We start from the raw sequence: 11,970 nt of genomic DNA, 5'->3' as shown, positions 1-11,970 counted from the left end.
AATTGCCTTCTTTTTTTTACGGTGAACACATTATACAAACTTTTTTGTGCCTCATTTTTTCACTCTACATTCTATCTTCCAGATTGTTCTATATTTATACAAATAGAGCTCCACTATCTATTTACTAGCAACCTAGTATTCTAGGTTGCAAAGAATTCTATGCATGCAAAATATATATTACCAAATTACATAAATGAGCATTAAGTGGTTTCCAATCTTTTGCCATTAGAAGTGAAGCCTCAGTGAAACTCTTGTATATATGTACATACACATATATATGATTTTGCACACATATATATTTCCTAAAACTGAACACACTATATCAAAGTGTCCACGCATTTATTCTATCTAATGTGGGCCAGGCATCAGTATTCTCTAGAAATCACTTTTTATATTTAAAGCATTGCTGGATGAAAGTGAAAAGCATGCACATCAGAAATAGGCCAGAGAACATACATGTATATTATATTATATATCTGATTTCTTTACAAGGAGAGCTACTTCTTTTTAAATAGTGAGCTCACTACTTTCATAACATTACCAAGAATGTTAGCTGGGGCAGGCAATAACGAAGCGATTCTTTTGCCAAGGTTGTCCAAGGCTTGTGCAAGCAAGGAACTATCATCATTTTTAGTATCAACAATTCTCTCTCCCAAATGATTTATCTCTGTACTCATCTCCTCACATTTCTTTCTAAATCCTTCAGTACACAGATCTTCTTGGACCTAAAAAAATAAAAATAAAAATGAGGAAGGAAGTAAAACTTTTTAAATCCCCCATTTTTTCAAGGATTACATTTTGTCAAACATTAAAACTTTGTCAGACTATCTTTGTTTTATTCCTAAAATTGTTCTCTCTTAATCATGAAAGGAGACTCTTGTAACAAGGAATATTTCCTGGTTTGGACCTAAATATTAAGAGGAAGTGTAGTTTACAGCCTTAATAATATTCATATACCTTAGGGTTTTGCCAGGAGGCTAAGCCTGGCATGAGGACAAATGTAATATTTTCCAGTCAAAAAATGCAAATGAGAGGTAGCCTTGGTCTGACTGCACTAATTCTCAGTCCCACTCAGGATGACACTGTCACCCATATTATAGAAATCTGTTATAAACACATGGCCCCTAATTTATAGAAATCTCTTATAAATCATGTTCAGATGAACAATGAGAGAAATCCCTCCAAGCCACATGATAGCTTGGGGATCTGTCCACACCTGGAGGCAATGCAGCAAGTGTAAAATCTATCATTTCTATGTGTTTTTAAGTCTGGACATTTCTGGTAGTTTTATGTCAGAACAGATCTACCTCAGGGCCTTGGGCTGAGCAGGTCTCCTGGTAAAAGGTAGTGATCTTGGTAGAGCGTACTAGTTGTTGTTCATATTAAACACACATAGTTGGAATATCTGATCAATCAAGCCCTGTGAGATCATTTTAAAATTCCCTAAATGGCTATTCAACCCTATTTATATTCTCTGAGGGCTTGGAGTAGAGGGGGGAATACTCATCCTGAACTCTCCAAAGTCTACTTACAGAGCCGAATTTAAAGGTTTTGGAAGGATTCAAAGGCTTCAGGGTTTTAATAAATCACAAGCAGTAGATGCACTTGTGATCTCTGCATGACCATGCTGTAACCTTCACCCATCCCTTCCTGGGGTACCAGGGCAAAGCTATCAAGCTCTACTACTGCCACAGCCTGATTCACCTTCAGCTGATGCTCCAATATCTTGTTTGGCTCTCTCAGCAGGTTTTCTCTTTCTCTCACCAGCTTCTCCATCATCTGGACTATGTGTTTCTGGAGACTTCTCTTCTGAGCCTCCACCTGCTGCTGCTGCTCCTGCAGTTTCTGATTCAGCAGCTCCTGTTCCTTCTCAGCTGTCTCCTTCAAGGTCCACTCTTCTGCCCCAGGAAGGTATTAGAGAGGGAAAATATAGGCAAGAATTGACCTCCACCCTCCTGAGCTCAGAGGCCAAACAAAATTGAAGAGAGAGATAGGAAATCTCTGAAGTCCTCCCCCCACACCCCACTTCCACACCATCGAGAGCACACTTCAGAATGTGAGACAAAAGGCTCTGCCTGTCTGGCGTCCAATCACAGTTCCCTTTGCTGTTTCCAAATGCAGCAGGGTTGTTCCACAGAAAGGAAGGAAGCTCCGGTATTGGGAAGGTTTTGCTCTCACACCTGTCAGAGGGCACTGCAAGAACATACGCATCCCAATGTGAGCCCAGCCCTACCCCGTACCTGCTATGGCCTCTCCCCATCAGTGAGGGCTTTATCTGCCTGCAGGATTTCTCTAGTGCCACCTGGGACTGCAGAAACCTCTGGAGGAACTCATTTGCCTGAGGAACCAAGGAGGAGCACAGAAATTAGATTTCCAATAGGGAAATTAGTGCTGCAAAGACAACTAAGTCCATGTAACTTTTGCTTCATGTTTAAAGTTCCACAGTGGTTCCTTACAATGAGTCCAAGCTCCTTAGAGTGACCTGTCTCTCTCCAGTCTCTTGCCCAGTGCTACTTCCTTCTCCCCACTCTAGAATCCAGCCAGTCAGAATCATGTTCAGTTCTACAAACCCCAAATCTCTGGTGCTTTTACATATCTGCTTTACCAGTGTGAAATAGTGCCTCTAAATTGTGCTGCTGTTCTCCTCTGCCACTAGCTGGTTATAACTTTAGACAACTTATTTTAACCTGCCTATGCTTCTCAGTTCAGATCTTTAAAATGTTGATAATGTAGATGCTTCTTAATGCTATTTGAAAGATTAAGTTAAAGAGTCTAGGGAAAGAGCTTAACATTTTGGCTATAGGAAACAACAGTTCAATATATATTAGTTGCATTTTTATTGTTGTTTTTTACTATTTTATTATTACTATTATTATTATTATTAATTATTATTATTATATTTGTTTCTAACACCTAAGTAGCTCTTTCCTGAGTGTTATAACTTGTCTATGTAGTTGACTTCCTGTCTCACTTGTGATCATCCTTGTGTACAAAGACTGACTTGTAAATTATCAGTGCTCAACACGTCAAATATGTTGTTGAGTAAAAAAAAATGAATAATTTCTGTTCTGTCTCTTGTGGATTTAAGAAATCTGTACTCATGGTTGGGAGTTGACATTTGTACTCTCTTCAGGAATAAATAGCATTCAGTGAACCTTAAAAGCCACAGCTGTTTGAATGGCCCCATACTCTCTCTTTATGCATGCATGGAGCTGCACTCTCAGATTTTCAGGAGACCCCTTTGACTATTCTGTAGGTTCCCCATGTTTCCCTTATTCCTCACCTTCACTCCTTTCATGGTCACTTGGTGATATTCCTTTTCAATAATTTCCTTTGCTTTCCTGTAGAGTTCATGACCTCCAGGAACAGAGAAAGTTCCTGCTGAGATACTTTTTATTAGTGTCTTTGAAAGCTGATCAAGTTTAGTCTGGTAGTATTTGATTGATGTCTCTTCATTCTGCATCAAGAAATCCTCTTTCTTATTCTTTATGATTTCCTAGAGGGAAGAAAGTTAGAGGGCTGTCACCAGAAGCAAGGAACAGAGGAAGTAAATTTCCAAAGGATCTGGTAGAAGAATTGGTCTAACTGTGTTCCTCATGAGAAAAGTATCCTGTTCGAGAACATGTAATAAAACAGCAGTCACAAGATTTGATTTATTCACAGCTCTGAAAACTCTGGAAGACCATGGGGAAGTTCCCTAACCTCCTTTGGGTATTTCATCTGAGCTGTTGGAGTTGCATTACCTAATCTCTGTGGTTCCTTGAAGCTGCCACATTCAGTGATTCTCTCTGTCTTCAATGATAGATACAACAAGGAGCAACCTAAGCTGAAAGTGGCCTGAGATGTGGATCTGAAAAGAGAAATTTTGGTTCCCAGCCATAGGAGTGTGTTCACAGAAAAAGAAGCCAGCTAAAGAATGTCTTGGGTGTTCTGGACAGGCTTGGAATCCACAGAAGTATTTATTTCAAGAGGATATCCATTCTGATTTTTCATTGAAGGTCAAAGAGAGTTCCAGATAAACTGCCTGAGTTGTGGCAGTCAAAAAAGAAGGAAATGTAGTCCTTTGAAACTCTGTCCCTCATGAGAACATGGACTACTTTATCCTTGAGTGAGAGATGAGCCATGGGACCGGTAACAACATTTCTAGGTTTCATTCTTCAAGGGGAGGCGACATACGGTAAATACTAAAACAGATTACAACAAGATTCCTCTGTAACTCCTGCTTGTCTTCCTTGAAGGAGTGCTCCATGAAGACTGCAGGGGCTTCCCTCTCACAGGCAGCATGAGCCTCCAGCAGCTCCTGCAGCATGTCTGTGGGGAAGCTCACTCGCTGGGCTATCTGCTCGCTGTAGTGGTTGTCTGCCTTCTGAATGGCAGCTGAGTTCTCCAGCTGGGCCAGAGTTGTCACTGCATTCTCCAAGCTAGGTACTGCTCCGCTATTGATATTATCCATGTAGGTCACAACCAGAGTCCTCAGCCCTGAAGAAGCCAGGAAATTTAGGGGCTAAATATCAAGTTATCAGTCAATGGCTCCAGGATTCTGAGACTATGCTTCTAGGGTCATATACACATGCACACACACAAACACACACACGCACCCCTACCTCCTTCTACTATTATCACCTTCATTTTTTTTACTGACTCTTCATTTTTATGGTTTTCCAGGCCACAGGACTAAAAAAGTTAATATCTACTTCTATCTAACATACTAGGGGCTATCTGGAAAACACTGTTTCTCATTTTAAAAATTGAAAGCAATATAGATTACATAGATAGACAGATGAGGCAAAGTGTACCATGTTTAATTTATTCCTAATTCTGAGGCTTTGAATGGATTTTCAGTGATTTATGGGCTAATATTTATTTTTGGACCACTCTAAATTCTCAAAATATCTTTTGAATTCTCCTTGTGAAGAACACTTGTTGTATAGGACTTCCTTTGAAAACATGCAGTATTCTGTCTTTATACCAAGAGAGTGATTATATTCTAAGTGGAGGATGTTTTCAGATAAGTGGGAGCCACCGATATCATTGACAAAAGTTGCAATTTGGGGAAGGAATTTGTAAAGCCCCCAAAGTGAGATAATTATAAAGTATACAGATTTCTTCATGGAGTATAAATGTCTGTAAAATCAGAATTCTTTATAGAATCAAACAAAAATACTAGAAAGCACATTATATAAAATATTCAACACATAGCAGTCCCCATGGAAATGGGAAAAAGAGACTCACCTTTCCCAGTGACCATGATTCCTTCTGTGAGGGTCTTGGTCCTTGCATCAGCGAAGATGTAAGAACAGAAACTTTTTGTTTGCTCCTGGAATTTAGGATCCAGTTGGTCTTGAGATACCATCCCAATATTGGCTAGAATTTTTTTTTTTCCTATGTTGGCCAGTCAAAGACAAAACACTTCCATCTTAGAAATAAATGCCTGATGCAGTCTCTGGGTAGATTGGATGTTTGGGCTTTGGGATTCTTCCCTGAGGGACAGAAAAACAGGGATTAGAGTGTGTAGAGTCTTGAGGCGAGGGGGTTACAGGTGTTCATGGCAGGGATTTGTGTGTCTTTGCCATTTCTACACACAGAACTCTTTTAACATAGACATTCAATACTTCTTTGAACATCAGACTTATACCAATGATATAACTGCAGAGAAATTTAGGGAGACATCTGATCCAGTAAAGGAAACCTATGGCTGGTCTCTCCAGACATGCACATAGTAGAGTGGTTGTCTATGATGTGTTTGCTTAACTAGCAGCTAAAAGGATGAAAGGTCACATGAAACTTTCTGCTTAACTCAACCTCATGTAGGAATTGAGCTTTGGAACCAAAAAGGAGAGCTACAAACAAGGGATCATGGACAGCAATTGGAATATTAGGAATGACATCCTCATTATTTAAGGAAAACTGTTTTGATGCTAAAAATAATTGATGCAGTGTTATCTATTTTTTAGTAAAAACCTCTGAAGTATAAATGTACCTGAAATGTAATTTTAAGGTAACACCACTAATCTATAAACTCTTTGAGGTAAATGATTATATCTGGTCCTCTCCTGCCAGCCAACTTCTTAATAGCTGTTTTGAGAAATCATAACTAGAAACATGAATGTAAGAATGAATAAATTGGGATTGATATTTCTCTCAAGGATTCAATAGACACACATCCTTGGAAATGTAACCCATGAAAATAATTTATTACCTTGTAATTAACTCATGGTTAAACATGTGGGAATTAGGAGAAAGCTATGGTGTGGAAGGTAAAATGAATGTTCTAATAATTGTCAGTATTATTGAAAAGGCATAGATTGTAAAGACAGTCACTTCTTCAGGTTCATTTAGAACATATAATCATTTTGTAGATGATAAAATTATACAGGATTAGAAAGTTTTATATCCCTCTTTGAAAAGAATAATATGTGAAATCTATATTTTGTTCATTAGATAAGCTTTTCACTGCAGTTTTATGTCTAACAATTAGCTGATTAGTTGTTTTCTTCAACAGAGACAAATTGAAGGAATAGGAAACACAGTGTCCGGTCTTTAGAATGTTTCAGCACCCATTTAAATCTGGATGCTAAATTTAAAGATGTATAAAAAACAAATTAGTTTTGAGTAATTTCACTTTACACTTTACTCTTCTTGAGTAAACTTCAACTGTAGCCCCTAGATCTTTGCAACCCACTTTCCAGCCACCATTTCCACAGACTTTGATTTAGTCTCAAATACAAATGCAATCACAGAGATGAGGGATATTGTTTAGTAGATCCCACACTCTATTGGACTGTACACTGCCCAGGCCATACTCTGATACCTGGAATCAGCTTCAGGGCATTCTCCAAGTACTCATCTTCTGTGATAGGCTGACCACATAACTGCAGCTCCAGGGTGAAATCCCATACAGTCCAGATAAAGTCTGGAAAGAAATTCACAAATTCTGTGGAATCTTCTACTCTATCAGGTGTTTGAGAGGACTTTGCCCTGATGTTTTGCAAGCTCTGTCGCATAACTAAGATTTGGTTAGGGAAAAGAAACTCACTACCAACAATTCCCACATTTCTCTAGTATAAAAATATTATAAACAAACTCTTTTGCCATGGGTCCCCTCTGCTCCACCCAAGAAAACTAAATGACAGGAAAGGAGAGACTGACTCTATCCTCATTCCCATGAATTCAGTGAAACATGGTGGTTCAGGACCTGGAAGGATACTGCAGATGCTCCAGGGCCTGGTGGTTGATGGTGCTCATGCTGTTCTAGACAAAGCTACTGCACAGAACCACGGCCAGGGCAAAGATCCATGAATCCTTCTTAGACTCATCCTAGAAAGCACATTAGAACAAGAGAGTTAGAAGTTTACCCCTACATTAGAAATTCTTCTGTACACTTCTTCAATCATGGTTTCATTTATTATTTCAGCTAACATACTCACCATGCAAAGAAATTGCTTGAAGACAGATGTAAATGCAGATATCAACTTTGACAATTACAGAGACATTTCTTGTGTTTGCAAATTATTCATATATAAAAGGATTCTAATTTTCACAGTGATTTCTTTTTCCTCGATTGGATAAAGTAAAATAACATATACAAAAAAACTAATACAGTACCTGTTGTGTAATTAGAAATTCAGTGATGAGTGTGGGCACTTATTCATTCTGCATATATTTATTAATCAGAGTCCATATAAAATACACCATAGTTGGCATAAATGGGTATTTAAATTATATCCAATCAATAAATACTTGCTGGAAGCTACTAAATATCCCCCACTGTTCTTAGATTTTAAAAAAGCAATGCTAAAAATGAAAATTTTCTTTCAACATGATTATTTCAAAGCAGTGGACAAACATCCATAACAGTAAGTGCAACAAAGATAGAAGTATCTGTAAAAGGCTTACTCTCAGTAATGTATATAAGCAGTGAAACCTATAGCTATAACACTAAACTAAAATTTAGAAGTCTATCAAGGAAGAACAGAGCTATGAAATTTGGAGAAAGAATATGTGATCTGAAAGCTTCCTCAAAGTCTTGAGCTGAATATTAAAGAACTGGTAAATGTGGAACTGAAGAAATGAAGGTGAACCCTTTAGACAGGAAAACCCAGAGAAACAAAATTAGAGATGGGAGAAGACAGGGGTCTTGTAGTTAGAACAGAGTCATTTGAGGGCAGAGGGCAAGTGGAGAAGTTAAGGTGAGATTTCATGCAGCCTAATCAAGGGCCTTAAAGCCCAGGCTAAGTTGTATAAATCATAGCATTGTCTAAATGATGGCATAAACTGGAAATAGTTTTTTTTTTTTTATTATAAATGGCATGTAAAGTTGCTCCCAGTGTAAATGCAAAAACTGTGGTTTATGTTGAGAAGATTCTAAATGGGAGTTTGGGGGGATAAGAGTCTATTCATTACTTTCTTTCCCCAAAACCCAGTTTTTAAAAATAATCAATTAGGATAAGAAGAAGTAGCAGTTATGACAAACAATTATTTCAACAGCAAGATTATATCATTGTTTGATATATGGCTTTAAAAATAAGCACAGACTTTCTAACTCCTGTTGAGAAAAAAGAGAGAGCTATAAAAATGTAGGTACTGTTTCCAAATAAGTCTCAAAAGGGGGAAAGGAGGGATAGTTCATTTCACCCATTAGCAGAAAGCTAAAACACCAGAAATCCATTTTAAAATGTTTCTTGTAGGACAAAAACTTACTTTTATAGAACTTGCACATTCAGAGGTGTCTCACAGATTTCCAGAACACTCTGTGAGTAGTTGATGAACTTCATCATAGAAAATGTAAACCCGTCTCTTAAATCCAACCCTCAAATACACTCTTCACCTTGTAGCTAAGAAGGTGAATCAGAAATTTTTCCTCACTCACAGATTGATACTTCTCCTCTTTCTTAGTTATGCTTAACTGTAAGTTCTCAAAACCAGTCAGGTGCTGCCTGGATTGACTTTCAAAACTGAAGGACTTATTCCCCCAGCTGTTGGGAGTGCTGGTGGAAGACAGTATTCAGGTGTCAGCCCTCTTAATTAGAAAGGCTTCTGGAGCAGCTCTTCAAAAATGTATCAGCACCCCTGTCCCAAAATCAGGATAACTCAAAAAAGCCATTCCAGCCATGGAGCTCCCATGAAATTCCCAGAAATTGGGGATTGCAATGCAATGTAATTTATTCTTCTCTCCAGCCTGCTTCTTTCCCAATTACATGGTATTAAATCTGACTGCAGATAATGTCTTGTCAATTGAACTAAAGACTCTTTTAGGGCAGGACATTTACTTTGGTCACTGATATCTACAATGCTAAGTCCAAAGGCCTGGAACTCAGCCGTTCAATAATGACTTACTAAATGTAATCAAGTCTTCCACACAGTGCCAAGAAATAAAAGAATTTATCTAAGACACCATGATAACTTACTGAGAAGTGAGATTCAAACAAATCATAGTTTGCCTTATTTACTATAATTGATTTCTAGATTTTACAGATTAAAGAATTAAAATTTCTAGGACCATGGAGAGATAAGGGGAAAATCCAGAATAAAAAGGATTTAACTGTGAATTTCTGCTTTACCATTCACACATCCTCCAGGCTCTAATTGTGCAGAAGGACCACCAGAGTATGATTGGGCTTGCGTGGGTGAGGCACACACCACATCCAGATGCCCTTGGTTTCAGACTGCACTGTAGAGCCTAGAGGAAAGCCTGTGAGGAGAGGGGAGAAAGCAGCATTCAGTTAGAGCAGATAATCTAAACAACAAAGGGGCTACAGAGTCAGATCTATTGGAATGTCAGTATCCCAGCATACGAGTTGGTGCTTTCTCCATTTCCTCAAGAATGTCCTACTTTGTGTGTCATCTGTTTCAAGGAGGAAGGAATATTAATTGTGATAAAGATACCAAGCAAGGGCTCAACATAGAGGCAAAGGGGAATCCATGAATCAGACAAAATGGAAGTCACTGATAATCATAACAAGAGTATCTTGAAAGAATGGTGAGGTTCAAAGCCAGAGAGAAATGGACTGAAGACAGACATGGGAAGAGAAAAAGGTGGGAAAAAAATCAAGATTATATTTTTTGTCAGACAAATTTTTCAAAAGTGGGGAGAGGTGTTAGCCACAGTAGTATATGACATACAGGAAATATTTTTAAGATTATAGACATTTGAACACATTTATATGTTGATGAGAATAGTCCATAAAAAAGCAAAATGTGTTTCAAGAGTGAGTAGACACAATTGTAAGAGTCCAGTGCTTAAGCATGTAAAATAAGGTAGGATTGTGAGAATTGGTAGGAGAAATTTTGCTTTACAGGAATAAAACATACAATATGATAATGAATTACAGTAAGACAGTGGTTTAGCAGTGAGAAATAGGAGTGGAAAGTTGATTTGTTAAGAGAAGTTTGGTTCCCCCTACACATGGTCAGGACAAAAATTAAGAAGCTGAGGTATTAGCTAGAATCAAGCAATTGGTCCTTGACCCAGTACAACACTCACCATGATTCTGACCTGCAAGATGGTTCATCAAGTAGGATTTGCCTGTATGATACGGTCCTACAATGGCCACCACCAGCACTGGCAAAGAAATCTCACCAAGAATCTGCAGAGATTTTTGGTTCACTGAAAGCTCCTTGACACTTTCCAGCAGACAAATGGGGTCCATCAATTTGGGTCTGGATGCCATGGCAACCTGCCAACCTAGAAGAGCTTCTTAGTGGAAATCAGATTATACAGTCATTCTCTAACTCAGACTTATACAAAGCAAGTATCAACTTAGGATAAGGTAAGTAAGAGTTCTGTGCTTTCCATGAGACAAAATGTAACCTAGAATTAGCATACTGCAGAGGTTTTCCCCCATCATTCCCTCAAGTCTCTCATGATATTGGTAGTGAAATAATATAATATCACTCTCCAAAGTGTTATTTCAAAATAATAATATAATTAAAGTTATTGTTATGATGCACTGAAGGCCTACAATATACCAAGCCCTTTGATAATAACTTACATATCCAGCTAAACTGATATTCACAAGAGACTGAAAGTCAGAAATTAATATAACTACTTTAGAAATGAGGTAAATGGTTCTCACAAAGGCTGAGTGAATGTCATTGAGAAAGGATTGAAAATCTACATACTTGAGCAAAATGACAGACTAGCAAACTCTAAGCTCTTGTTTCCCCAAGGAGATATAAACAACAACCAAAATACTGGCTAGAATAACCTTACAGTAGTTCCATAAAACAGTCAAAGGTCCAAAGCAACCAACCAAATACCAAATCAAGAAACAGCCTCATTCAAAATGGTAGGAAATTCTGTGGTTTTTCTGTTGCCCTCGGTCCCCATTGTGGTAAGGTCTTTAAGGAAGTGGCAAATCATTTCCCAATTCCCTCCCCTGATTCAGAGAGAGGGAATTTTATAATGTTCTAACCTGTCAGGGCTGCCTCTTCAGGTCTCTGTTTCACCTCACATGAAACTCAGGGAAGGGTGGCAGAGGGGTAGGTGGTGGTAAAACTTGGATATCAGGTGGAAAGAAGCAGCAGGTATTTCTCAAGGAAAAATGTGGAGAGACAGCTCCACAGATGCCTAGAGCAAGAGGTTACCAGTGAATATATAAAATAGACTATCTAAGGCATCAATTGAGTTTCCAATTCCCTTTTTCAAAATAAACAGAGCAGAGCAGACTGCATTTACAATGTTCTGACATCTCATGGGCTGCCTGAAGGACTGTTATGTTTTCCCTTATTTGGGTCTTAGGCAGGGAGAAGCAGTGGGCATTGCTTGGGAAAGCTGCAGGGAGAATGACCTGCAGACACCTATGACAAGATATTATGGGTGTGTGATATTGAGATGTATAATAAGAAATACAAATTTGATCATTGTCCTTATTCCTGGTATATAGCTCTTAAAACCCTGTGTGATGAGAGAGATGAAATTATTTTTCTTGTAACTTTTGCTCTTTTGTCCTCAATTCCTAAAATAGCTCC

The 11,970-nt window shown here is 38.3% G+C and overlaps 1 pseudogene; it reads right to left on the bottom strand.

Moving 5' to 3' along the window:
* Window positions 1-365: 365 nt before the first annotated feature.
* Window positions 366-10,670, bottom strand: LOC135320812 (guanylate-binding protein 6-like; annotated as a pseudogene).
* Between the last annotated feature and the right edge of the window lie 1,300 nt (window positions 10,671-11,970).

This window comes from Camelus dromedarius, unplaced genomic scaffold (genome assembly GCF_036321535.1).
Source record: "Camelus dromedarius isolate mCamDro1 unplaced genomic scaffold, mCamDro1.pat HAP1_SCAFFOLD_20, whole genome shotgun sequence".
NCBI classification, from domain to species: domain Eukaryota; kingdom Metazoa; phylum Chordata; class Mammalia; order Artiodactyla; family Camelidae; genus Camelus; species Camelus dromedarius.
This window is presented reverse-complemented; position numbering and strand designations above follow the sequence as displayed.